The sequence below is a fragment of the Amphiura filiformis genome, chromosome 11, assembly GCF_039555335.1.
Source record: "Amphiura filiformis chromosome 11, Afil_fr2py, whole genome shotgun sequence".
In the NCBI taxonomy this organism is placed as follows: Eukaryota; Metazoa; Echinodermata; class Ophiuroidea; order Amphilepidida; family Amphiuridae; genus Amphiura; species Amphiura filiformis.
The window spans coordinates 51,407,508-51,435,478 of NC_092638.1; the positions used below are offsets into that span (position 1 = coordinate 51,407,508).

Consider the following 27,971-nt stretch of genomic DNA (forward strand, 5'->3'; position numbering starts at 1 on the left):
TGCAGTAAAATATGATCATGTATGAGAAGCCCACCGACTGAGCACGATGGGACAGTCGGTGCACCTCACATACAAAGTAACACACATACATTCTTTAAAAATAAAAACACTGCACAAAGAGACACCTCTCTCAAGCACCACAATCGGCAGCATCAGCAAAAGCATGAGAGACCCAATGACATGATCTCAGGGAGCCAGTCAGTGGACATCACATAACATCCCAGTACATGAGTAATAAAAAGCATAACATCATGAAAAAGTCCCAATGATACAACAAGTCAGCAAGTAAAACAATATAAAACAGCACAGTTCAATCTAGGCAATGCATACAATGTATCAGGTAAAAACACAGAAACACATAATTACAATGTAAACAAGTATTTGTTTGTTGATTTGTAAAGGCAATTGATTCCATAGGGAAAGACCAGTTTCCATACACTGTAATGCAGATGTCTTCACTGGAGTGAGTAAGTATTGGCACCGGACCTGAATGAGCGAGTGGCCTTGTATTCCGCGATCACCTCACAAAGCCCGTTTAGTGATTTGTAAGTTATTATTAGACTTCAGTACTGGTAACCAATGAAGCTGTTGCAGAACTGGTGTTGAATTGTATCATCCTTTCTCAGATGGGGTACCATCCTAGATACAGTGTTTAACACTTGCTGTAGTTTAGCGATTTCATAATCCGGTAGTCTGTAAAGAATGCTATTGCAGCTGTATAAGAGTGAACTCACAAAGGCACAAAAGAGTTTCTCAGTGGATGCATGATCGAGGTACTTCCGAACTTGACCAATTTTGCGTAGAACAAAGTTAGCTGCTTTGCAGATGTTATTCACATGAGCAGACATACTTAGGTGTATATCAATGGTCACACCAAGGTTGCATGCTGAAGGAACTGCATCAACAGATTCAGAGAGAACATGAACACATGGCATGGTATGGAATGGTATACTTTTACGTAAGAACTTGGAATTAATATGTAGGAATTCCGTCTTGCTACTGTTCAGTTTCAACTTGTTTGCATACATCCAGTTTTTCATTCATTCATTCATTCATTCATTCATCATTTATTTCCATATCAAATAAATACATAATTACATACATCAAAATCAGACATTATTATTATCAAAATACATCAAAATTAGAAAAATAACTTAATTACAACAATTAACAAGACATGTTATGGAGGAGAAGGCTGGAAGGCCAAATAGGCCTGTAAAATGCCTTCCCTATAGGGTAGAAACAAAATCAAACAAAAAATATTTAAAAAACAAAAACAAAGCCAAATAGTACAGCTACGGAACAAGACAAGGACGGGGCTCAAAGAAATTTATAAACCATAGGTTAAATTTGTTTTAAGTGCTCAAAAGAGAAAAATATCAAACGTAAATTGAAATTAGCTTTTGCTTAAATTGATTACGGAAATGTTTAACTGATGTAGATTGCTTAAATTCATTTTCTAGTGTATTCCAAAGATTGGGACCGCTAGTACGAACGGAATGATCCGAAAATGTTTTCTTATTTTTAGTTAGATTATAGTTGTTGTCCAGTGTCTTGTCAAATAGTTGTGGACTGGATATCAGACCGTTTCTTAAAGTAATATTGAAATGAGGAAGGTAGCTCATTCACGGAGTATTTATACATAAAAACACCAAATTCAAAGATATACATATCATATCAATGATGATTAAAGTATTGTAATTGGCAAAAATGGGTGCAGTATGACTTCTGTAGTGACTATTAGAATTTGTCCACATTATAGATGCAGTGTTCCAGAATGGAGATGGCAATTGAAGTCTCTGACTGATTGAAAATCATGTACAGCTGTGCATCATTACCATAGTCCATCAGCTCTATACCATCGCAGGACATTATTATGTCTTCTAACGGAGCGGTGTACATGGTAAAACACAACAGGCCAAGCAGTCATTCATTTACTTGATTTTAAGTGCCTTTTTACATATGGACGTCTCCAAATGATGATGATTGAAAATCAGAATCACTTCATTTCATCCATGAGTGCAGCCTGATCTTAATGTTGTGAATATAGGCCAGATTATGACAATCATGGTTAACACATTACTCTTTTCAACTGTGTGATACATCTATAAGTGACTATCTGTATTTGTGACCGATGGCTTAACATTCCCGCTGAAAGAATGGGTACTCTCATGGTTCCTTTTCCTGCTTCTAAATGTCCATAAGCAAAGTGAAAGCTTGACTCTAATGTATTGATGTTTTTCTTCTGATGATTTTAGTCATATTTAAATTCGGAATTCATTCAGCAAATTGTGCTAATAATCTATATTGAAAGTACTATTGGAGTAAGCAGCAGCAACTGCTTTGTTTGAATGTAGCTACTACTGGTTTTGAATGTATCACATGATGAATGAGCTAGCAGACGGTTACACTAAGTTCTTAATTTGTTTTGTTGATGTAATTCATTCATGTTAGCTATGCTTCATAGGCATAGTTTGAGGGAGCAGGCATGTGCTGCAACGGCTTGCTATACTATAGCATCTCTATCTAGATATTCTGTGCTATTTTACATGATCCATTGCCTGGCAAAGGTGGTGAAATCTCTGTACATACTATTGAATGAATAAATCTAAAATCAAAACAGTTCAGTTTCATAAAGAGATGACATTCTTGAGAATCCTGTTGCTTCTTTAATAATGTGATCAAAAATATCAATCTCTGTGGATACTGCTTACTGAGAGAATAAATCTAAATTCCAAACAGTTCAGTTTCACATAAAGGTGAACACAACACAGCAGCTGTGATCCTTTAGAATCCTGTTGCCTCTTTGATAATGAGATCAACAATATTGGCAAATACTATTACCAGTTCCATGCACATAACATAATCTGCTTCATATGGAATGTTTGATGCTAGAATGTATTTTTCTGAACGTCAGAATGGTTCCTGAGTATCATAATATAATAGAGACTAGTGTCCTGGTTTGTCTGGTCGACTTGGGTAGTCTGTATAAAAAACAAAAGATAAGAATACTACGTTATGAACAAAACACAAACATCATATTCAGAAGTGGGAAGTCGGGTCGGAATTTCGGCGAGAATCGATTCTCGGAAATTGCATGGATCAAATAAGTACATTCTCACAAACTTTTGTAGTTTACACAGTTCTAGTTGATTTGCAAGAATCAAATGATTCCTGCAAATTTATTCTGCCAGAATCAACATTGATTCTCGCACTGCACTGTGAAACAAAATTCTGACCCTGGATGTGAAAAATTACAAAGGTTCAAAGTGACTTGTGCAATGTGAAAGTTTTATTTTCCTTTTTAGTAATGTGTTGGTCCACCTTCATTCTCAACAAATTGATTGCAACAATTCTGCATTCTGTTGACCAGGTTTCGAATGCATTGCTGGTCCAGGTGACTCCATGCACGTTGCAGTATTCTCAGCAACCCTTGCAGTGTTGTGTTGTCATTGACTTTCTTGTTTCCAGCTTGCTTCAGATGGTCTTAGAGATGTCCAATGGGGTTACAGTCTGGGGCTTGGCAGTGCACTCCAGTCGTTCAATTCCTTCATGGACTCACCTGGACCAGCAGTGCATTCGAAACCTGGTCAATCACATTCAATTGACAATAATCACTCAGCCATGATCAAAAATTTTGTTGGATATGGCTGTATTTTCTGATGAAGGACAAAATGTTGGACAAAAAAGTACCGCACATGTAATGTGTATAACTAATCAGGCTACATTTCACACTTTAAATCAACTTAAGGGCCTAACAGTTTTTTAGTTATGCCCATGTCAGGGGACTTAGTTTTTTGGATCCATTTACTACATCATACATGCTTGTGCATATTGCTAAACCAGATATCCATTATGGGTGCCCAGTTTTAGATTTTTTCTTTCGTCCACCAGTTGTGCCTGCAGTGTGACATTTACATGGCAGACACTCACCTTACTTGAGAACTCCAGCTTTGATATTGCACACAATAATTCAGACTAAAGTCCAAAGCTATCGTTTTCCGGTAGATCAGCGTTAATATTTTTTGTAACGCATTACACATGTTAAATATCCTGTTCATGTTTAAATTTAAATTTAGCCTCGAATGTGAAGCTATCTGTAAGCAAATTTGAAGCTAGGCTTATCAAGCAACTCACCATTAGCTTGATGATGTGCGACTTGATATCCACGTCTCTTTACATGCTTCGTTCTTTTCACAGGTTCTCATAAATCGATGGCAGTTATGACAAAACCGTGGTGGGTGAATGTTGTTACAACATTGCAGTATTGCAACAGTTTTGTAACTTATCCAAACCCTTACTGTCAAAACTTGTTCCAGGCAACTTTGATCCAGGCCTACGAAAATCTCTGCCACACATCCTACACACCTTTTACAATGTTGCTGATGCTGAAGGAGCCCTGACATATAATGTTAGCCTGTGAATGAAGGGAAAATAAAATAAAATTACAAATTAATCCCGATTGTTCCAAAAATAATAAAAGCCCACAATTGTGACCAACCTGCTACGAATTGAAGTAATTTGTAAATGCAAGTATGCAACGTCAGGAAATCGTGCACTTTGTGTATGCTTTCCGTATACGGCATGAACGATGCATGGTTTGATGAGGGAAATTCAGATTGATGAGTGACGACGTGCGGTTAAATGTTTATTTAATTATTTATCACAACCTGAAAATATTCAGTTTTTATATTAAGTTAATTTTTTTTTTTTTATTTTATGTTTCCTTTACTAATATTATTGTGACGATAAATAAAAGCAAATGATATCTTTTTTGTATTATTGTGGCACCAAGTGTTTGGTGGTTTAGCATGACAACAAAACGTTAATTTAAGAAATGCGGAAGAACCAAAATTATGTGAAAATTGGTCGAGTTTGCGCATGTTTTTGCACCTGTTTCTGACCAAAACTGACATTTAAATGAAAAGAAGAAAATAACATAGCGACTAGAAATGGAATATGATAAAATATCACAGCGAAAATGCAGTTTATTTTATTCGAACAATCAACATTTGATGAGGTCAAATAATTGTACTCTTAGCCTGGGTAAGGGTTAGGCCGGCCATGAAATGTTAAGGTGGGACAGGTGCAATTGACACTTTTTTGTGTGGAAAGATCATAGAAACTCTTTACATGATTCATTGTAACAGGTATAGAATTAAATGTAGAAAAACAGGTTCAATTCAAATTGTATGCATATTAATTAGCTAATTTGCATATTTAATTAGCGAATATTAGCCGTTTTTCAAAAAAATGTAGCTCCACTATTATAATACAATGTCCTATTGAGGGAAAATGACATCTTGTGTGTACCAATTTTGGCATATTTGGTCATCTGATTTTATCAATATCCAAGAAATATTTCAAAGTACATGTAGGTTCTTGCACTAGATAATGGTGTACTGCCAACTTTCAGGTAGAGTCAAAGTTTTCCGTTTTACGGAAAACGGAAAAAAATCACGGAATCAGAGGTACAACACGGAAAATGACAGTTTTGTATGACGTGACAAAAATTGTTAAAAAATAAGAGAAATACATGTTTAAAACAATCTTGAGTTGTGTGTGTCAATTTTTATGATAAAAATACTGTTTAATAATACCGAAATAAAGGTATATTACCGAGGCATAAACCCCCTATCCATCCTAACAGTCAGCCTATTATCGTGAGAATATTCCAATTAGAGTATATTTGATCGCGATATTGAACACTTTATTTTGACATCAATATCATTTATAATCATTGTTTATACATTTTAAGCTTTTTTCATAAAACACAGATTTACAAAATTTACAACACCGATTACAACACGGAAAATGGATTTTAGAAAATGGTAAACTTCGGACTCTACTTTCAGGTCTACATTGTATAGGGGGTATACTTTAGGAGCTGCATTTTTCAAATGTCGACTTTGGGTGAAAAAATGAAATGTGTGAAAAATGTCATGCAACAGGTTCGTAAACAAAGAAAATAGTAAGATTCTTGTTGTATATAGCCTGCTTTTTATAAATACAATTTTCATAATTTTTCCGGATATTTTTTTTTATGTTATAAAACTACATACATTAATGTGTCTAAAAATGACAAAAACTAATTTTTGATGAAATAATGATTTTGGCCTATCTAATTACACCTGTCCCACCTTAATACTCGCCAGTCGGGCTGGTGAATTTGAAACTTTACTTGACCGGCTGCAATTTTATAAAACTACATACATTAATGTACACGTCTAAAAATAACAAAAACTAATTTAAGATGAAAAGATGAATTAATGATGATCTAATTACACCTGTCCCACCTTAATACTCGCCAGTCGGGCTGGTGAATTTGAAACTTTACTCGACCGGCTGCAATTTTACTCGCCTGTACATACCGTTATGAATTCGGCAGACAGCCGAATCCGGATTCGTCTTTTGGTAAATTCATTTTACGCATGAATTACTTTTGAATTTGAGAACAAGGGATCAATGCTGTACATAATAGAGGGCAGCATATCAATTTTTTAACGGAGATCAGATGATAACAGCATAGTAAGTATTCAAAAAAGGGCGGTATACAGGGTTAGCTAACGGTGCATAGCAGTACGGTCAACGACAATAACCGTTAAAAAGTCGATATGCTGCCCTCTATAGGCTAAGCACTGATCCCTTGTTCTCAAATTCAAAAGTAATGGATGCATAAAATGCATAAAATGAAATTAAAATGCATAAAATGAAACCAAAAGCCGAATCCGGATTCAGCCATCTGCCGAATTCATAAGATACGTACATCACATGTGTGCAAACTCACATGATATCCCAAATATAGTCATTCCGACATTCGTTTACTATCCCGTATCTAGCTGCATGTCCAGCTAGTACAGGGATCTATACAGTGATTTTTTTTTTTATTTTGGGTGGATCACCGTATATAGGCATTTTACATTGAAAATACATGTCACCCATGCACCACGCAATTGAATAGCAGAGCGATACTGCACAGGTTCACTGCACTGCTGGTTACCAGCTGAGTTGCTTTCGTCTATGTAATCAAAAATCGCGGAACCTAAAAACGTGGTGCACATATCATGACATCGAGAATTGACGCAAATTTTACGGTAAAAGCAGTCATACCTAGAAAGGATAAAATTCAAATTGAGAAAATATTCTAGGTATGACTTGTTTCAAGTACCAATCATGTCCAGCTATCAAAATTACTTCACTTCAATATAAAAATGTTCCATGCATTGCATGCATGAATAAAAGCCATATTATAACATTTTCATACAAAATAGATTAGAATTTCTTTGCCATAAAATGTTAGTTAATTTTTACTGTCAGATATATCCCCTTTTATTTTTGAGCCGAACTACATGTACAGCAAAGCCAAGAAAATTGGAATTTACTACCACCGCATATAATGTCGCCAATACGTACCACTCCTTCGGTCATGTTATAGTACGACCCTTTCTTGTGTAGATCACTGTCCCGCACGCCGTTTACGTACTGTGTGTTATGAACATTGTGTATGCATTCGAATAATAATTCCATCGTAGTACAATATAATTGTGTAAAAAAATGAATTTTAAAAAATCAGTGAGGGCGTCCTCCTCAGCAAATGTTATAATATGGCTTTAATCGCAATTTGGTCCACACATGCAAATAACACAATCGCAATCTGGACAGATAGTATCAGTTTGTGAATTGAGGACATCGTATAAAGGGGTACTACACCCCGGGCCAACTTTTGTGCCTATTTTTGCATTTTTCTCAATAAATATAGCACATTGCCTGGTGACAAGTAAGATATATATGTATAGGGGCAAGGACTGCAACTACAATGTAAAATTTTCCAGTGTAGTAGTTGTAGTCCTTGCCCCTATAGTATAATATACATATCTTACTTGTCACCAATGCGCTATGATTTTTGAGAAAAATGCAAAAAAATATGAAATTGGACAGGGTGTAGTACTATAAGTTCATTGTACTAAATCTGGTCCAAAAACAAACCTTGGCCATCATGGCCATATATATGCACATGTATGTGAATTGTTGCGTGATCATGTAGTCCTGCCAGCAAGACTTCAGTCTTTATCATAATGACATCTATAATGGACTCGGTATGCCGAGTTACAGTTACTGGAACTACGACATGATGGTGATTCGATTCACATGCTAACTTTTTTACGCGTCTATAAACCTCTACAATTAGCAATCGGTTCTCAATATTATACATGTATGTGACCTTAGAATATTACTAATGTGTTTTAGTCAACACTCACCGCCAGGCTTGGGTCCTTTAACAATGTTTAATACCTTCCAAAAGTGTCCATTTCTGTGGACACGTCGATCGCGATACCGATACTGAGTGTAGGCTGCCATTGTAACAGTATCATGTGCTTGAAGGAGACTAGGAGAGCCCGTTTTCAAGAGGAGCACCCCTGTCGCAGGTGAAATGGCGTTACATGTCATCATCATTTTATACCGGAAGTGACTCCTAAATTACCTTTGACCCTAAATAAAAAAATACCACATAATACGTTGGGTATAACAATTCATGTGTGTCGTGTGAACATACCATCACTCCTATGTTTTTCTTACCTAATAAAATTGTTTGAAGGAATTTTGATTTATACCGGAAATGACCCCTTAATGACCTTTGACCCAAAATCTGTGTACACCACCGAATCCGGATTCGTCTTTTGGTAAATTCATTTTACGCATGAATTACTTTTGAATTTGAGAACAAGGGATCAATGCTGTACATAATAGAGGGCAGCATATCAATTTTTTAACGGAGATCAGATGATAACAGCATAGTAAGTATTCAAAAGAGGGCGGTATACAGGGTTAGCTAACGGTGCATAGCAGTACGGTCAACGACAATAACCGTTAAAAAGTCGATATGCTGCCCTCTATAGGCAAAGTACTGATCCCTTGTTCTCAAATTCAAAAGTAATGGATGCATAAAATGCATAAAATGAAATTAAAATGCATAAAATGAAACCAAAAGCCGAATCCGGATTCAGCCATCTGCCGAATTCATAACGATACGTACATCACATGTGTGCAAACTCACATGATATCCCAAATATAGTCATTCCGACATTCGTTTACTATCCCGTATCTAGCTGCATGTCCAGCTAGTACAGGGATCTATACAGTGATTTTTTTTATTTTGGGTGGATCACCGTATATAGGCATTTTACATTGAAAATACATGTCACCCATGCACCACGCAATTGAATAGCAGAGCGATACTGCACAGGTTCACTGCACTGCTGGTTACCAGCTGAGTTGCTTTCGTCTATGTAATCAAAAATCGCGGAACCTAAAAAAACGTGGTGCACATATCATGACATCGAGAATTGACGCAAATTTTACGGTAAAAGCAGTCATACCTAGAAAGGATAAAATTCAAATTGAGAAAATATTCTAGGTATGACTTGTTTCAAGTACCAATCATGTCCAGCTATCAAAATTACTTCACTTCAATATAAAAATGTTCCATGCATTGCATGCATGAATAAAAGCCATATTATAACATTTTCATACAAAATAGATTAGAATTTCTTTGCCATAAAATGTTAGTTAATTTTTACTGTCAGATATATCCCCTTTTATTTTTGAGCCGAACAACTACATGTACAGCAAAGCCAAGAAAATTGGAATTTACTACCACCGCATATAATGTCGCCAATACGTACCACTCCTTCGGTCATGTTATAGTACGACCCTTTCTTGTGTAGATCACTGTCCCGCACGCCGTTTACGTACTGTGTGTTATGAACATTGTGTATGCATTCGAATAATAATTCCATCGTAGTACAATATAATTGTGTAAAAAAATGAATTTTAAAAAATCAGTGAGGGCGTCCTCCTCAGCAAATGTTATAATATGGCTTTAATCGCAATTTGGTCCAAACATGCAAATAACACAATCGCAATCTGGACAGATAGTATCAGTTTGTGAATTGAGGACATCGTATAAGGGGTACTACACCCCGGGCCAACTTTGTGCCTATTTTTGCATTTTTCTCAATAAATATAGCACATTGCCTGGTGACAAGTAAGATATATATGTATAGGGGCAAGGACTGCAACTACAATGTAAAATTTTCCAGTGTAGTAGTTGTAGTCCTTGCCCTATAGTATAATATACATATCTTACTTGTCACCAATGCGCTATGATTTTTGAGAAAAATGCAAAAATATGCACAAAATTGGACAGGGGTGTAGTACCCCCTTAAGTTCATTGTACTAAATCTGGTCCAAAAACAAACCTTGGCCATCATGGCCATATATATGCACATGTATGTGAATTGTTGCGTGATCATGTAGTCCTGCCAGCAAGACTTCAGTCTTTATCATAATGACATCTATAATGGACTCGGTATGCCGAGTTACAGTTACTGGAACTACGACATGATGGTGATTCGATTCACATGCTAACTTTTTTACGCGTCTATAAACCTCTACAATTAGCAATCGGTTCTCAATATTATACATGTATGTGACCTTAGAATATTACTAATGTGTTTTAGTCAACACTCACCGCCAGGCTTGGGTCCTTTAACAATGTTTAATACCTTCCAAAAGTGTCCATTTCTGTGGACACGTCGATCGCGATACCGATACTGAGTGTAGGCTGCCATTGTAACAGTATCATGTGCTTGAAGGAGACTAGGAGAGCCCGTTTTCAAGAGGAGCACCCCTGTCGCAGGTGAAATGGCGTTACATGTCATCATCATTTTATACCGGAAGTGACTCCTAAATTACCTTTGACCCTAAATAAAAAAATACCACATAATACGTTGGGTATAACAATTCATGTGTGTCGTGTGAACATACCATCACTCCTATGTTTTTCTTACCTAATAAAATTGTTTGAAGGAATTTTGATTTATACCGGAAATGACCCCTTAATGACCTTTGACCCAAAATCTGTGTACACCACATTGACACTGTGTAATAACAATGCATGTGTGCATGTGGCGTCATTGTCCTACGTAATTTGTGGGAGAAGATGCATTTTAAATGTATTTCGTGTTATACCGGAAGTGACCCCTCAATGACCTTTGAACCCAAAAAAAAAAATACCACATATACACTGGGTAATTGCAACTCATATGTGAACATACCGTTACTGTCCTATGTTTTCCTTAGCTAATAAAAAAATTTGAAGGTATTTCTTTTTATAGCAGAAGTGACCCCTTAATGACCTTTGACCCCAAATCTGTGTACACCCTATAGACACTGGGTAATTACAATGCATGTGTGCAAGTGGCGTCATTGTCCTACGTAATTTGTGGGAGAAGATGCATTTTAAATGTATTTCATTTTATACCGGAAGTGACCCCTTAATGACCTTTGACCCCAAATAAAAAAAACCACATATACACTGGGTAATTGCAACTCATATGTGAACATACCGTTACTGTCCTATGTTTTCCTTAGCTAATAAAAAAAAATTGAAGGTATTTCGTTTTATAGCAGAAGTGACCCCTTAATGACCTTTGACCCCAAATCTGTGTACACCCTATAGACACTGGGTAATTACAATGCAGTGGCATCACTGTCCTACGTAAATTTGTAGGAGAATGTGCATTTTGAGTTAAATTCACGTTTTTGACCCCTATGACCCCTGCGTGAACTTTGACCCCACGAGTTTCATGTGACATGTAGGGGCACGGTCAATGATTATTATGACCAAGTTAGGTGAAAATCGATGTAGGCATGTGAGTGCTAGAGCAAATGTAATGGTTGACAGAAAGAAAGAAGAACCTGTAAGAAAAAAGACACAGCCGTGACTAAACGTCACGGCTGTGTAAAGAAGAAAGAAAGAAAGAACTAGACTTAGCTGTGGTCTAAGACCACGAACACAGCCGTGTGGTGACCCCTTAATCACCTTTGACCCCAAAAATATATGAAAACCCCATAGACATTGGCTAATGTCAATGCACGTGTCCACGTGGCATCACTTTGCTATGCTTTTTGTGGCAGAAGGGGCATTTTGAAGGTATATCGTTTTATACCGGAAGTGACCCCTTACTGACCATTGACCCCAAATGTGTGTACACCATATAGACACTGTGTTATAACAATGCATGTGTGCAAGTGGCGTCACTGTCCTACGTAATTTGTGGAAGAAGAAGCATTTTAAAGGTATTTCGTTTTATACCGGAAGTGACCCCTTAATGACCTTTGACCCCAAATAAAATAATACCACATATAAACTGGGTAACCACAATTCATGTGTGAACATATCGTTACTGTCCTATGTTTTTCTTAGCAAATAAAATTTTTGAAGGTTTTTCGTTTTATACCGGAAGTGACCCTTAATGACCTTTGACCCCAAATCTGTGTACACCCCATAGACACTGGGTAATGACAATGCATGTGTGCAAGTGGCGTCACTGTCCTACAGAATCTGTGGAAGAAGATGCATTTTAAAGGTATTTTGTTTTATACCGGAAGTGACCCCTTAATGAGCTTTGACCCCAAATTAAAAAATACCACATATACATTGGGTGACTGCAGATCATATGTGAACATACCGTTACTGTGCTATGTTTTACTTAGCTAATAAAATTTTGTGAAGGTTTTCGTTTTATACCGGAAGTGACCCTTAATGACCTTTGACCCCAAATCTGTGTACACAACATAGACATTGGATAATTACAATGCATGTGTGCAAGTGGCGTCACTGTCCTACGTAATTTGTAGGAGAAGATGCATTTTGAGTTGAAATCACGTTTTTGACCCCTGTGACCCCTGCGTGACCTTTGACCCCACAAGTTTCATGTGACATGTAGGGGCACGGTCAATGATCATTGTGACCAAGTTAGGTCAAAATCGATGTAAGCATGTGAGTGCTAGAGCAAATGAAAAGGTTGACAGAAGAAAGAAAACGTCACGGCTGTGTAAGTACTTTTGATATCGTTACTTCCCTGGGTTTTAGATCAATGTTTCTTTAATTCACAACCAATTTCATCAAGTGAGGTCTTAAATGTGATGCGATCAAACAAAATCAGTCGGAACTCGGAAATATTGATTTTGAGATATAGCCAAATAAAGGAAATATTTACACAGCCGTGACGTTAGTCACAGCTGTGTCTTTTTTTCTTACAGGTTCTTTCTTTCTTTCTTTCTTTACACAGCCGTGACGTTAGTCACGGCTGTGTCTTTTTTCTTACAGGTTCTTTCTTTACACAGCCGTGACGTTAGTCACGGCTGTGTCTTTTTTCTTACAGGTTCTTCTTTCTTTACACAGCCGTGACGTTAGTCACTACACAGCCGTGACGTTAGTCACGGCTGTGTCTTTTTTCTTACAGGTTCTTCTTCTTCTTTCTTTTTCTTTCTGTCAACCATTACATTTGCTCTAGCACTCACATGCTTACATCGATTTTGACTTAACTTGGTCACAATGATCATTGACCATGCCCCTACATGTCACATGAAACTCGTGGGGTCAAAGGTCACGCAGGGGTCATAGGGGTCAAAAACGTGAATTTAACTCAAAATGCATATTCTCCTACAAATTACGTAGGACAGTGACGCCACTTACACACATGCATTGTAATTACCCAGTGTCTGTAAGGTGTGCACAGATTTGGGGTCAAAGGACATTAAGGGGGCCGTTCCGGCATAAAACGGAATACCTTCAAATTTTTTTATTAGCTAAGGAAAACATAGGACAGTAACGGTATGTTCACATATGAGTTGCAGTTACCCAATGTATATGTGGTATTTTTTTTTTATTTGGGGTCAAAAGGTCATTAAGGGTCACTTCCGGTATAAAACGAAATACCTTTAAAATGCATCTTCTCCCACAAATTACGTAGGACAGTGACACCACTTGCACATATGCATTGTTATTACCCAGTGTCAATGTGGTGTACACATGTTTTGGGTCAAAGGTCATTAAGGGGTCACTTCCGGTATAAATCGAAATATCTTCAAAAAATTTTATTAGCTAAGAAAAACATAGGAGAGTGCTGGTATGTTCACACATGAATTATGTTTACCCAATGTATATATGGTATTTTTTTATTTGGGGTCAAAGGTCATTAAGGGGTCATTTCCGGTATAAAACGAAATACCTTTAAAATACATCTTCTCCCACAAATTACTTAGGACAGTGATGCCACTTACACACATGCATTGTTATTACCCAATGTCTATGGGGTGTACACAGATTTGGGGTCAAAGGCCATTAAGGTGTCACTTCCGTTATAAATCGAAATATCTTCAAAAAATTTATTACCTAATAAAAACATAGGAGAGTGATGGTATGTTCACACATTAATTGTGTTTACTCAATGTCTATATGGTATTTTTTAATTTGGGATCAAAGTTCATTAAGGGTCATTTCCGGTATAAAACGAAATTCCTTCAAACAATTTTCTTAGGTAAGAAAAACATAGGAGAGTGATATGGTATGTTCACACATGAATTGTTATACCCAATGTCTTATGTGGTATTTGTTTATTTAGCGTCAAAGGTAATTTAGGAGTCACTTCTGGTATAAAATGATGATAGATGAGTGACATGTAGGCCTAACGCCATTTCACCTGCGACAGGGGTGCTCCTCTTGAAAACGGGCTCTCCTTGACTCCTTCTAGCACATGATACTGTTACAATGGCAGCCTACACTCAGTATCGGTATCGCGATCGACATGTCCACAGAAATGGGCACTTTTGGAAGGTATTAAACATGTTAAAGGACCCAAGCCTGGCGGTGAGTGTTGACTAATAATATTCTAAGGTCATATCATGTATAATATTGAGAACCGATTGCTAATTGTAGAGGTTTAGACGCGTAAAAAAGTTAGCATGTGATTGTGAATCGAATCACCATGATCACGCAACAATCAATCATGACAATTCACATACCGGGGTATATGCATGTGCAATTGTGCATATATGGCCATAATGGCCAAGGTTTGTTTTGGGACCAGATTTAGGGGCCGTCCATAATTTTCGCCATTTTCACTTACGTACAAAGCGTACGTAACTTTTTACCCCCTCCCTCCCTCGAGTTACGTACAAATAAAATGGCGAAGGATTTCCATGACTACTAATAGCAAAATTGAGAGGTTGGCTTGGGGTTGTGGTTAGAGTTTAGGTTAGGGTTATATTACGCGTTACGGTGATCCAGGAGGACAGTTAGTTCTGGATTAACATGATTAATATTTTTACAGATAAGTTGAGAAATGCTAAAAAGAATTCCTTTTTTAAACCTTATATTCATGAAAACGAAAGCCATCAATAAATTAAAACATAGCTTTAAAAAATGCAACCTGAATCTAACTAAATGACTAATGCACTCCAAAATCTGCTGAACATCCTATACTCTCTTTTCCATTTTAATAGAACTACTGGGTTCAAATCATATATAGAGGGAATCAGGGGGACATCCCTTTGACATGTTTGGTGTATGGTATTTGGTATTTTGGTATGAAATAAATTGAGCATAATGTAAAATAGGACCACTGCTTCTGCATATTAGACTCAACATTACATGTAAAGCGAAAATCATTTTTTGCATATGTTAAAGAAATTGTTAAAACGAATTGAACAATTTTAGGTCAATTAGTTATAAATTATGAATAAAATATTGGAAAATGCCATAATTTTTGCTCTAATAAATCGCCATTTTTTCTTACGTACACATGCCCAGGATTTTTACCCCTGCCTCCCTCTTACGTACGCTTTTGTAACGTAAGTAAAAATGGCGAAAATTATGGACGGCCCCTTAGTACAAGGAACTTATTCGATGTCCTCAATTCACAAACTGATACTATCTGTCCAGATTGCGATTGTGTCCCGGGCAGGGTTCGAAATTTTGGTTTTCCGGTTGCCCGGGACAACTAAAAAAGTCGCCGGACAACCAAAAATACTCATTCGGTTGTCCGCTGGACAACATAAATCTAGCAAAAAGTCATATTTGTAGGCCTACGGACAACCAAAAACTTAGACGGACAACCAGAAATTGTATTCTGGTTGTCCGTGGGACAACCATTTATTTTTCCTAAATTCGATCACTGGTCCCGGGGATTGTGTTATTGGCATGTTTGGACCAAAGTGCGATTAAAGCCATGATATTATAACATTTGCTGAGGAGGACGCCCTCACTGATTTTTTAAAATTCGTTTTTTTACACGATTATATTGTACTTTATTAAACCAATATACCCTGCTTAAATCAAGACTCTAGGTGCTGTAGTTTTGTCAAATCCGAGATTTTGAATAAAACGATGGAACCGTCGTTTTATTATTACGATGGAATTATTAGTCGAGCGCATACCATACATGTACACAATGTTCATAACACACAGTATGTACACGGCGTGCGGGACGCCGGACGGTGATCTACACAACAAAGGGTCGTACCATAACATGACCGAAGGAGTGGTGCGTATCAATTGGCGACATATACATGTAGGTATCCCAGGCAAACCTTAGTTAACACATTTGCTAGTCAGCCAAATTCGCAGACAATGTCAATGCATATTTACATTGAAATTTAAAACAACTGGCCGAAGAAGGAAACCTACATAAATATGTTTTCTATACTTCACTTGACCCAAATATATGATTTTTTATGGTGATCAGACAATTGCACATGGAATTTTAGAGGATTTTGATAGCAGTTCCATTAAAAAAGCTGCTACCGGTATCATAATGAGACTAAGATCTAGAAACACCCCCAAAATGCCGTTTTGGGGAATTTTGCTAGCTGAATCTTTTTGATGAAAGTCAATCTTTGACAAGATGTAACTTAAATTTGCTACGGAAAGTGCTATGAAAAAAAGGTTTTCGATTTTGGCTTTGTTTACTCAAGGGCTTTAATTATATAAAATGATACCGTTTGATGGCAAATTTGAATTCACCTAGCATACCTACTATGACATATGCACTGGTACAGTGGTAGTAAATTCCAATTAACATTTTATGGCAAAGAAATGCTGATCTATTTTGTATGAAAATGTTATACATGTAATATGGCTTTAACTGTGTTATTAATGCATGCAATGCATCTAGAACCTTTTATATTGAAGTGAAGTAATTTTGATAGCTGGACATGATTAGTACAACAAGTCATACCTAGAATATTTTCTCAATTTGAATTTGATCCTTTCTAGGTATGACTGCTTTTACCGTAAAAATTTGCGTCAATTCTCGATGTCATGATATGTGCGCCACGTTTTTTAGGCTCCGGCCCGATTGATGAGACGACATAGACGAGAGCAACTCAGCTGGTAACCAGCAGTGCAGCGAACCTGTGCAGTATCGCTCTGCTATTCAATTGCGTGGTGCATGGGTGACATGTATTTTCAATGTAAAAATTAAATGCCTATACAGTGAGTACGGTGATCCACCCAAAATAAAAAAAATCACTGTATAGATCCTGTACTAGCTGGACATGCAGCTGGATACAGGATAGTAGGGCTATTTCATTATAAATGACACGTTCACAAAAATGGCTTTTATCATATCTGGTTGATATAATTAGGGTGATAATGCAGTGTTATTAACTTAATTCTAAGTATGCCACAAACTACAAGCTACATGAGCATTTTTACAGAATTCTGTCTATTTTTTGTATAAAAAAATTGCCAAAAGGTACATTTTAACCCAATTTTGGAGTCCCATTTCATTTTGCCCATGTATTCTGAATTAATTCTTTGAAAAATTAGGTACATTCTATGGCAATGTGCTTGTTGCAATGAAAATATGATATGTGTGGAACATCATGCAAGTTGAATGGTGAAAATTGGTGCAAAAATGTTAAAATTCAGAGATTCTTGCAAAATTGGCATTTTGCGTTAAATAAAAAAAATGAGTGTCCTCTCCAATTCATGCCTCCATTTTTGTTAACATTAAAGAGGAAATATAAACCCTTACCCTACCTGTATAATCTGTGTTATATTACCAATTGATGGGACAGGGCACTGATTGAGGAATTCATTTATTTTACATACAGTAGACCACTTGTTCTTGATACCACAGTTCCGCGTTAAAATTTGTCCTCTCCAGAACTGAAGTTAATTACTAATTGTTGAAATAAGAAGGATTATATCATAGAATGTGAAATTTGTAGAGGAAGAGTGGTCTTCCTTCTACCAAGGTGGCACATGATTTGGTATTTGTTGCATTATTGCAAGCCTGTATCCACGATTCTGTTTGCAATTTAACAAATGTCCTCTCCAGCACAATTATGTCATTTCCATGAATTGGTAAACAAACTAAAAATAAAAAATTTCAAAGAGCCAAACCCACAAGAAATTTTTGCATTTTATTGCAAATTATGCTTACAAACCACTTTAGTGTTCAAATTATTGTCCAGTTGTTGAGAACACATATGATATTATTCTGCATTGAACTTGGTTAGCTAAAAATTGCAATATTCCTAATTTAACCAGAATATTAACCCTGTTTGTAGTGGATTTTAAATGCTGGGGATCTTTTATGCAATAATATTGATGCAATAATATTGATGCAGCTATTTCTAAAGTTAAAGTATGCTTTATTATGTGTTAAAAAATGTGTCCTATCCAGAACAAATGACACAGGAGGGGTCTTTTATTTTATTTTTTCCATGACTAGTACAACAGATTGACGCAGAATACTCACTTATGCATCAGTGTAGCTATTGGGCAGGACAAAATGACTATTTCATGAATTTTTCATGTGAAGATAAAGTTTATCCTTAAAATATGTAGTAATTTTGCACCATTTATCTGGATTAGTATCAATTTACTAATTGTTTTATATTGAAACTGGCATATTTAAGACACTGAAGTGTAAAGGAACATACAACAATTATTACAGACTAAATATGAATAAGTATGAACCCAATGTTGGTTACATATACTCTTTCAAAGTTGTGTATTAAATTGTTTAAAAAATGTCCCCTCCAGACGGCAGCTATGTTTTACACAGCAAAAATTCAATTTAATTTTTTAATGGTTCCTGAGGGTTTGACGCTCTAATATTTTGAGAATTATTGACACACCATCTGAACTTTGAAATGATAATGAATTTGCATGAAATAAATGAGTTTGAATTTTGACCCCTTTTGGGACTCAATGTTGTCATTTATAATGAAATAGCCCAGTAAACGAATGTCGGAATGACTGTATTTGGGATATCACATGAGTTTGCACACATGTCATACGTACATTGTGTATGTGGTCGCATGTCAGAAGGTGGTCCATTTTGCATTACAGGCCAAAAACTTACCAAAAAATGATTTTTGGATATTTTGGAGGTTATGACCCTTTTTATTAATCAACATGACTTTTGAAGAAAAAATATGTTCCGTTTTTGCGAAAACAGACAGTTTCCGCCTAATTAATGTACAGGATTCAATGTAAATTTGAAACTTTAAATGCATTTTTCTCCTTTTCGACTATTATCAGAGCAATTTACATTGCACATCATTGAAATAGAGTGTTTGGAATATTTTGTAACAGAATATGTTCCAAACATGATTGTGAACATCTTGGAGTCAATAAATGACTCTTTCAATAAAAGGCGAGATACAGGGTGTGTAAAAAGTACATGAAATTAATTATTTTTTGAATTTTTAAGGACAAGTTGCTAACACTTCAACCTACTCAATTTTGAATGCAAATTTTGAATTTGTCAGCAAATTTCACCCCAGAAAATGTATACTTTTAGCATAGTAGGGTGACTAATAAGCGTGCTATGGCAAAATGCTGTTTCTTCAAATTCGATATTAGAAAACAATAGAATACATAAGGAATTACAAGTGCATTCCATGCAAATGAACATACCACTTTACAAGTACTGATACTGAAAATGTTTAAATGTTTCAGAACAATACTCTGATGTGTTACTCACAATTAAATACTTAAAACAGCTCCTTATATATTGTTTAAAATATATTTGTAAAACATGTCTGGGTATGACAAAAAACAATATTCCCATTCACTCAGTACACTCAACCTCCTCCTGACCCACCTGCTCCTGACCCACCTGCTCCTCCACCCCTGCAATTTCAAATTTATGTAAACTGCTGCCATTTTTTTTGTTTAAACTTCTGTTTCATTGACATTTTCCAAAATTTTTACCCCATCCTTCAGCTTTAAAATGAGACCTCATCTAGCTCAATAGGACAAGGGGTTGTTGCAGTATAACATTTTTCATTCCGCCCTTTTTTCCCCCCTCTTTTTACATAATGTATGGTCTAATTTTTTTTATCCCTCTACATGTCCTAAAAAAGAAACCAAAAATATATGTCATTAACAGTGGCGTAGATTTCTTTTTGACATGGGGGGATAGAGTTGGAGAAAATTTCTTGGAAGTCTACATTTGTAATTGCACCTTTTGGTTGCAATTTCCAAAATAAGTTCATGGTACAAATGCGCAAAGCGCATGAAAAATTTTGCCATATTAAAGCTAGATTGGCGATACATGTATAGGCCTATGGTACAAAACTGGAATGAATTAGTGTGAAGTACAAAAAAAAAAAAAATTGGCACTTTTTAAGTTAAAATGACCAAATTGCCCAAATATGGGGTTAATTTGGTCACAAACCCATATAGGCCTACAGGCGTCAACATTGGGGGATGATTGTATGCCCCACCCCCAAATTTCAAAATATTAGGTTTTAATTATCCCCCCACCCCCAGGATCTACACCTATGGTCATTAACTCATTAGCTAAAATTACCGTTTGAAGTTATTACTCATTGAGTCATACAGTGTTACACCAAAATTGTAAGTGTGCACACATTTTGTTGATTTGAAGCTTGAGAGTACATATAATTGAATGAATACTTAACAATCATGCATGAGGAGCGCACAAAAATTTGGAATGTACATGCCTTCTACCTGATTAGATATTCAGGTCATCCTGTGTGATTCCTGGGTCACCCAGGGGTCATCTGAGGTCAAATTACTAATAACTGTTGTATGGGCATGAAACTTGGTGGGTATACAGTCAACATTTAAATAGTCAAATTATTGAAAGGTCATTTTTGGGTTATCCAAGGTCACCCAGGGGTCATTTGAGGTCAAATTACTAAAAACTGTCATGGGCATGAAACTAAGTGGGTACATTCAACAGACGCATAGCAAGGCGTATAAAAGTGGGGCGCCCAATAGACGGACGCAATATGACAAAGAAAAAATGTAAAGAAATGACTGTCATTCAACATTTAGAGCCAAATCTTTGGAAGGTCATTTTGGGGTCACCCAAGGTCATCCAGGGGTCAGGTGAGGTCAAATTACTAAAAACTATTGTATGGGCATGAAAGTGTGTGGATTCAGTCAACATTTAGAGCCAAATTTTTGGAATGTCATTTCAGGGTCTTCATGGGTTGTTGCAGGTTCATTTCTACTGAAAGTAATCGTGAAAGCAGGCGCCGCGAAAACAGGCAATACTGTGGTTCGAGAACTTCCTTTAGGCAAGTAAAAAGTTGCGAAAATATGAAATTTTGACCTTTGACCTCAGTTAACAGTATCTATGTGCGCCATCAAAATCCCAAAAACTTTTTGCTGGAAAATTAAACTTATCCCAAGTCTGAACAAGTTTGAAATTAAAGACCTCCGTGGTTATGATGCTTAGAAGTTTGCTTGAGGGCGCTTTTTATCAAAACATTGGATTTGCTGGGTTTTTTGCACTAATCAAAGATCCAATTTTTTCCCTTGGTTTTTGTGATGTAATCAGTTGGTACTTCAAAGAAATGCAAAATGCAGGTTGGGATGACTCACAATGTTATGCGTTATGCACCTCCAAAGTTTATCCTTTGTAAGTACGGCTCAGAGAGGCTGAAATTTCAAGAATTTTTTAAGCTGAACGAGGGCGCTGTGCACGCTCATACTGTATAATGTATGTGAGTTTTTGTTAATATTTACCAAAATCATTTTTTAGAGAAAATTCTATTTTTTTTTTTGTAAAATCATTTTTTAGAGAAAATTCTATTTTTTTTTTGTATCACAGATCCGTACATAATAAGGAAGATTGGCTCTTAAAAAACTTAGTATGTGAATACATGTATACGTGGTGAATGTGATTATGTGTGCTTGTTTGCGTGTTAAGAAACGGGACGCATAAGCAGATTATTTATGTGAGTGTTTGGAACAATCGGGTTTAATTTGTAATTTTATTTTATTTTCCTTCATTTACAGGCTAAAATACGTCTGGGCTCCTTCAGCATCAGCAAAATTGTAAAAGGTGTGTAGGATATGTGGCAGAGATTTTCGTAGGCCTGGATCAAAGTTGCCTGGAACAAGTTTTGACAGTAAGGGTGTGGATAAGTTTCCAAACATCACTTGGAATACAAAACTGTTGCAATACTGCAATGTTGACATTACACATAACAACATTCACCCACCACGGTTTTGTCATAACTGCCATCGATTTATGAGAACCTGTGAAAAGAACGAAGCATGTAGAGAGATGTGGATATGAAGTCGCACATCATCAGGCTAATGGTGAGTTGCTTGATAAGCCTAGCTTCAAATTTGCTTACAGATAGCTTCACATTCGAGGCTAAGGCCCAAGATAACAAAATCATTAAAATCCAATTTTAAACATGAACAGGATATTTAACATGTTGAATGCGTTACAAACAATCTCAATGCTGATCTGCTGAAAAACGATAGCTTTGGACTCTAGTCTCAATTATTGTGTGCAATTTCGAAGCTGGAGTTCTCAAGTAAGGTGAGTGTCTGCCATGTAAATGTCACACTGCAGGCACAACTGGTGGACGAAAGAAAAAAACTGGGCGCCCATAATGGATATCTGGTTTAGCAATATGCACAAGCATATTTGGGCATAACTACAAAACTGTTAGGCCCCTTAAGTTGATTTAAAGTGTGAAATGTAGCCTGATTAGTTACACATTACATTTTTGTCCAATATTTTGTCCTTCATCAGAAAATACAGCCATTTATGAAATTTGAGGCCAAAAAGAAGCTGCATTTTAACATACATGTAGGGATATCAAGTAGGCCTACACACATCTATGCATTTCTATTAAACAACTTTAATGACAAGAAATGTTAAAAACAAATTTGATGAAATTGCTATCATAATGGTTTAAAATTATCCAACAAAATTTTTGATCATGATTAATCTGAGTGATTATTGTCAATTGAATGTGATTGACCAGGTTTCGAATCCACTGCTGGTCCAGGTGAGTCCATGAAGGAATTGAACGACTGGAGTGCACTGCCAAGCCCCAGACTGTAACCCCATTGGACATCTCTAAGACCAGCCCCAGACTGTAACCCCATTGGAAATCTCTAAGACCATCTGAAGCAAGCTGGAAACAAGAAAGTCAATGACAACACAACACTGAAATGGTTGCTGAGAATACTGCAACGTGCATGGAGTCACCTGGACCAGCAATGCTTACGAAACCTGGTCAACAGAATGCAGAATCGTTGCAATGAATTTGTTGAGAATGAAGGTAGACCCAACACATTACTACTTAAGAAGGAAAACAAAACTTTCACATTGCACAAGTCACTTTAAACCTTTGTAATCTTTCACATCCAGGGTCAGAATTTTGTTTCACAGTGCGAGAATCAATCTTGATTCTTGCAGAATAAATTTGCAGGGATCATTTGATTCTTGTAAATCAACTTCTGTGTAAACTACAAAAGTTTGTGAGAATTTACTTATTTAATCCATGCAATTTCCGAGAATCGATTCTCGCCGAAATTCTGACCCCGACTTCCCACTTCTGAATATGATGTTTGTGTTTTGTTCATAATGTAAGTATTATTATCTTTTGTTTTTTATACAGACTGCACAAGTCGACCAGACAAACCAGGACACTAGTCTCTATTATATTATGATACTCGGGAACCATTCTGACGTTCAGAAAAATACATTCTAGCATCAAACATTCCATATGAAGCAGATTATGTTCTGTGCATGGAACTGGTAATAGTATTTGCCAATATTGTTGATCTCATTATCAAAGAGGCAACAGGATTCTAAAGGATCACAGCTGCTGTGTTGTGTTCATCTTTATGTGAAACTGAACTGTTTGGAATTTAGATGTATTCTCTCAGTAAGCAGTATCTACAAAGATTGATATTTTTGATCACATTATTAAAGAAGCAACAGGATTCTCAAGAATGTCATCTCTTTATGAAATTGAACTGTTTTGATTTTAGATTTATTCATTCAATAGCATGTATAGAGATTACACCGCCTTTGCCAGGCAATGGATCATGTAAAATAGCACAGAATATCTAGATAGAGATGCTACATGTATAGTATAGCAGGCCGTTGCAGCACATGCCTGCATCCTCAAACTATGAATGAATTACATCAACAAAACAAATTAAGAACTTAGTTTATTAAGTGTCTGCTAGCTCATTCATCATGTGATGCATTCAAAACCAGTAGTAACTACATTTCAAACAAAGCAGTTGCTGCTGCTTACTCCAATAGTACTTTCAATATAGATTATCAGCACAATTTGCTGGGCAATGAAGTTTACAAGAAACTGAATGAATTCCGAATTTAAATAAGACTAAAATCATCAGAAGATAAATGTCTGGCTTTAAGTGGTGACATCAATACATTAAAGTCAGGCTTTCACTTTACTTATGGTACATTTAGAATCAGGTACATAAACCATGAAAGTACATACCTACATGTAAGCCATCGGTCACAAATACAATTAGTTATTTGTACATGATCACACAGTTGAAAAGAGTAATGTGTTAACCATGATTGTCATAATCCGGCCTCTATTCACAACCTTAAGATCAAGCTCCACTCATGGATGAAATGAAGTGATTCTGATTTTCAATCAACAGCGTCATTGGGAGACGTTCATATGTAAAAAAGGCACTTAAAATCAAGTAAATGAATGACTGTTTGGCCTGTTGTGTTTTACCATGTACACCGCACCATTAATGATGCACAACTGTTGAACTGGACATGACTTTCAATCAGTCGGAGACTTCAATTGCCATCTCCATTTTCGAACACTGCATCCATGATGTGAAAAACTGGATGTATGCAAACAAGTTGAAACTGAACAGCAGCAAGACGGAATTCCTACATGTTACTTCCAAGTTCTTACGTAAAAGAAATACCATTCCATACCATTCCACGTCTTCATGTTCTCTCTGAATCTGTTGATGCAGTTCCTTCAGCGTGCAACCTTGGTGTGACCATTGATATACACCTAAGTATGTCAGCTCATGTGAATAACATCTGCAAAGCAGCTAACTTTGTTCTACGCAAAATTGGTCAAGTTCAGAAGTACCTCGATCATGCATCCACTGAGAAACTAATCCATGCCTTTGTGAGTTCACTCTTATACAGCTGCAATAGCATTCTTTACGGACTACCGGATTATGAAATCGCTAAACTACAGCAAGTGTTAAACACTGTATCTAGGATGGTACCCCGTCTGAGAAAGGATGAACATATAACACCAGTTCTGCAACAGCTTCATTGGTTACCAGTACTGAAGATCTTTATAATAACTTACAAATCACTAAATGGGCTTGCACTGGACTATATTTATGAGTTGATCGCGGAATACAAGGACACTCGCTCATTCAGGTCCGGTGCCAAATACTTACTCACTCCAGTGAAGACATCTGCATTACAGTGTATGGAAGCTGGTCTTTCACTGCCTGCAGCACTAACGCTACATGTATGGAATGAATTGCCTTACAAATCAACAAACAAATACGTGTTTACATTGTAATAATGCGTTTCTGTGTTTACCTGATACATTGTATGCATTGCCTATTGAACTGTGCTGTTTTATATTGTTTTACTTGCTGAGTTGTTGTATCATTGGGACTTTTTCATGTTGTTATGCTTTTTATTACTCATGTACGGGGATGTTATGTGAGGTCCACTGACTGGCTCCCTGGGATCATGTCATTTGGTCTCTCATGCTTCTTCTGATGCTGCTGATTGTGATGCTTGAGAGAGGTGTCTCTTTGTGCAATGTTTTTATTTTTAAAGAATGTATGTGTGTTACTTTGTATGTGAGGTGCACCGACTGTCCCATCGTGCTCAGTCGGTGGGCTTCTCATACATGATCATATTTTACTGCGATTTATTAAAAATATTTCCTTATTGTCTGCATTGCTATATGGTGTATAAATTTACTAAATGTTTTATTTTGTAATTATTATTGGGGGGGGGCTATGCGAGGTGCACTGTTGTTGCCTTCTTGGAGTGTGATAGTGAGCCTCTCATTTCATGATTGTTGGGCTCACACAATTACTCTCCACCAGCCATGTTGGGAAGTGGTTGTGTGAACTCAGAATTGTTTCTGCTCTGTGATATTTATGAAATTTTGTTTTATCTGTTTCTCACATTTTGTAATTGTTGTTGCATTTATCTATGTATTGTTATTGTTTGTACCCATGTTGTGTGGGATGCATAGCTGTGGCTCCCAGGACCCGTATCTGTGCATCTAGCACTCACGGTATGGTGGTTGGGGTATGCGGTCGCGTCCCAGCCCTTTGTTGGGATACGGTCGTGTGCGTTTCACCACTCTGTTATGATAATTGATATGATTGTATATGTTTTGTGTAATTGATCTGGTTTTAATGACTTTGTAATGCTTATTTATTATAATTATTATTATTATAAATGAACAATCCATGAGACAACTGCATTTGTCATTTGCAATTTCATATTATTATTAGATGTCAATTCTCACGATTTTCACACCATATTTGTTTGTTGTTAAGGCCCATTTTTAATGAATTTCAAAGACAGTCCATTACTCATCTGTTAATGGATACATTTCTTCTTTCACAATTAAAGGGGTGGGTGTAATTTAGTCCTAACCTCCAAAAACACATGTTACTAGTTTTAAGAGAAACCATTTTCTGACCACATAGTTGTGAAATCAGATGTATTATGTACATAAGCATACAGTACATGGGTTTTGCAACAGATAATGCGAGTTGTAATTATTAATTTGAAACCAGTCACTTGTAATTTGAGGGTTAGCACCATGTTGAACAATATATCATGTACTACTAATATTGTTGTTTTGGTACCTTCTTTCTAGACCCTGGAAACACTAAATAAATGGGATATTTCTTATAAGAAAATGACAAATCTAAAAGTTTGGGATGTAAAAAACATGTTCTTAGTGATTCCAAATCTAGATTCAGCTTTCAGTGATTCTAGATGATCTGAGAAACTGTACTCAAATGTTGGTACAATATAGTGTTAACCATCAAAATAGAAGTGACTCGTTTAAACCTGATTGAACATGCTATATCTTAGATAATTATTGATATTCCTGATTATATAACACATAGTGTTGATAAGCGCAGTGATCGGATGATTTTTGTTGAGAATGAACTAAACACTAGCTTAACAAATATGTTTTAAACGCAACTGTTTTGAATCCAGTAACAAGTCGGTTGAAAAATAGGTGAGGGTTAGGACTATATTACACCACTCCTTCAATTATCAAGCGAATATACTCAGATTACCTCATACCAAAAACAGGGCTTCCAAACTGCTTTGGTACTTACTTTTTATTACATGTTCTCAATTGAATACCTGAGTGGACGAAGAGCCCAACTCCAATTTTTTACAAAAATGAGTTAGACCCAGCATTTTATTGCCAACAGACTGTTCTTCCTTGTGTGTGAAAGATGAGTCAAAATCCACTTTCTAAATAGTCTTCCACATAATACACTTAATCATGGTTTTCATGGAAGAAATAAATATGGGGTTAAAGAGGAATTTTGTTCATCCATGAAATGAGCTTTTCACTACAATAAACTTTCTTGTTAACATTATTACATGCTTCTACTTGTGCAATAAACATGATAAATGGACAATTTCCTAATTTCTGTAGCTATTTATAACACATCTGCTTACGGAACTTTCACTTCCAGTATGTTAATGGAAGAAGGGCCCAACTCCAGCTCTTATTAAGGCCTGTACCGTTGCCATAGAAACATCATAATAGATTTCGAATGAATGTAGTACTATATATTA

At 36.3% G+C, this 27,971-nt stretch overlaps 2 long non-coding RNA genes across 2 annotated transcripts; one reads left to right on the forward strand and one right to left on the reverse strand.

Moving 5' to 3' along the window:
* Positions 1-1,241: 1,241 nt before the first annotated feature.
* LOC140164970 (uncharacterized) lies at positions 1,242-8,361 on the reverse strand. Its single transcript, XR_011860613.1, has 3 exons — positions 8,259-8,361; positions 4,138-4,417; positions 1,242-2,984 (listed from the first exon to the last, which is right to left on the reverse strand). It is a non-coding gene; the product is annotated as an uncharacterized lncRNA (long non-coding RNA).
* A 6,246-nt stretch (positions 8,362-14,607) lies between these two features.
* On the forward strand, positions 14,608-26,694 carry LOC140164971 (uncharacterized). The gene is made up of 3 exons (XR_011860614.1): positions 14,608-14,716; positions 22,139-22,444; positions 23,764-26,694. It is a non-coding gene; the product is annotated as an uncharacterized lncRNA (long non-coding RNA).
* The last annotated feature ends 1,277 nt before the right edge of the window (positions 26,695-27,971 follow it).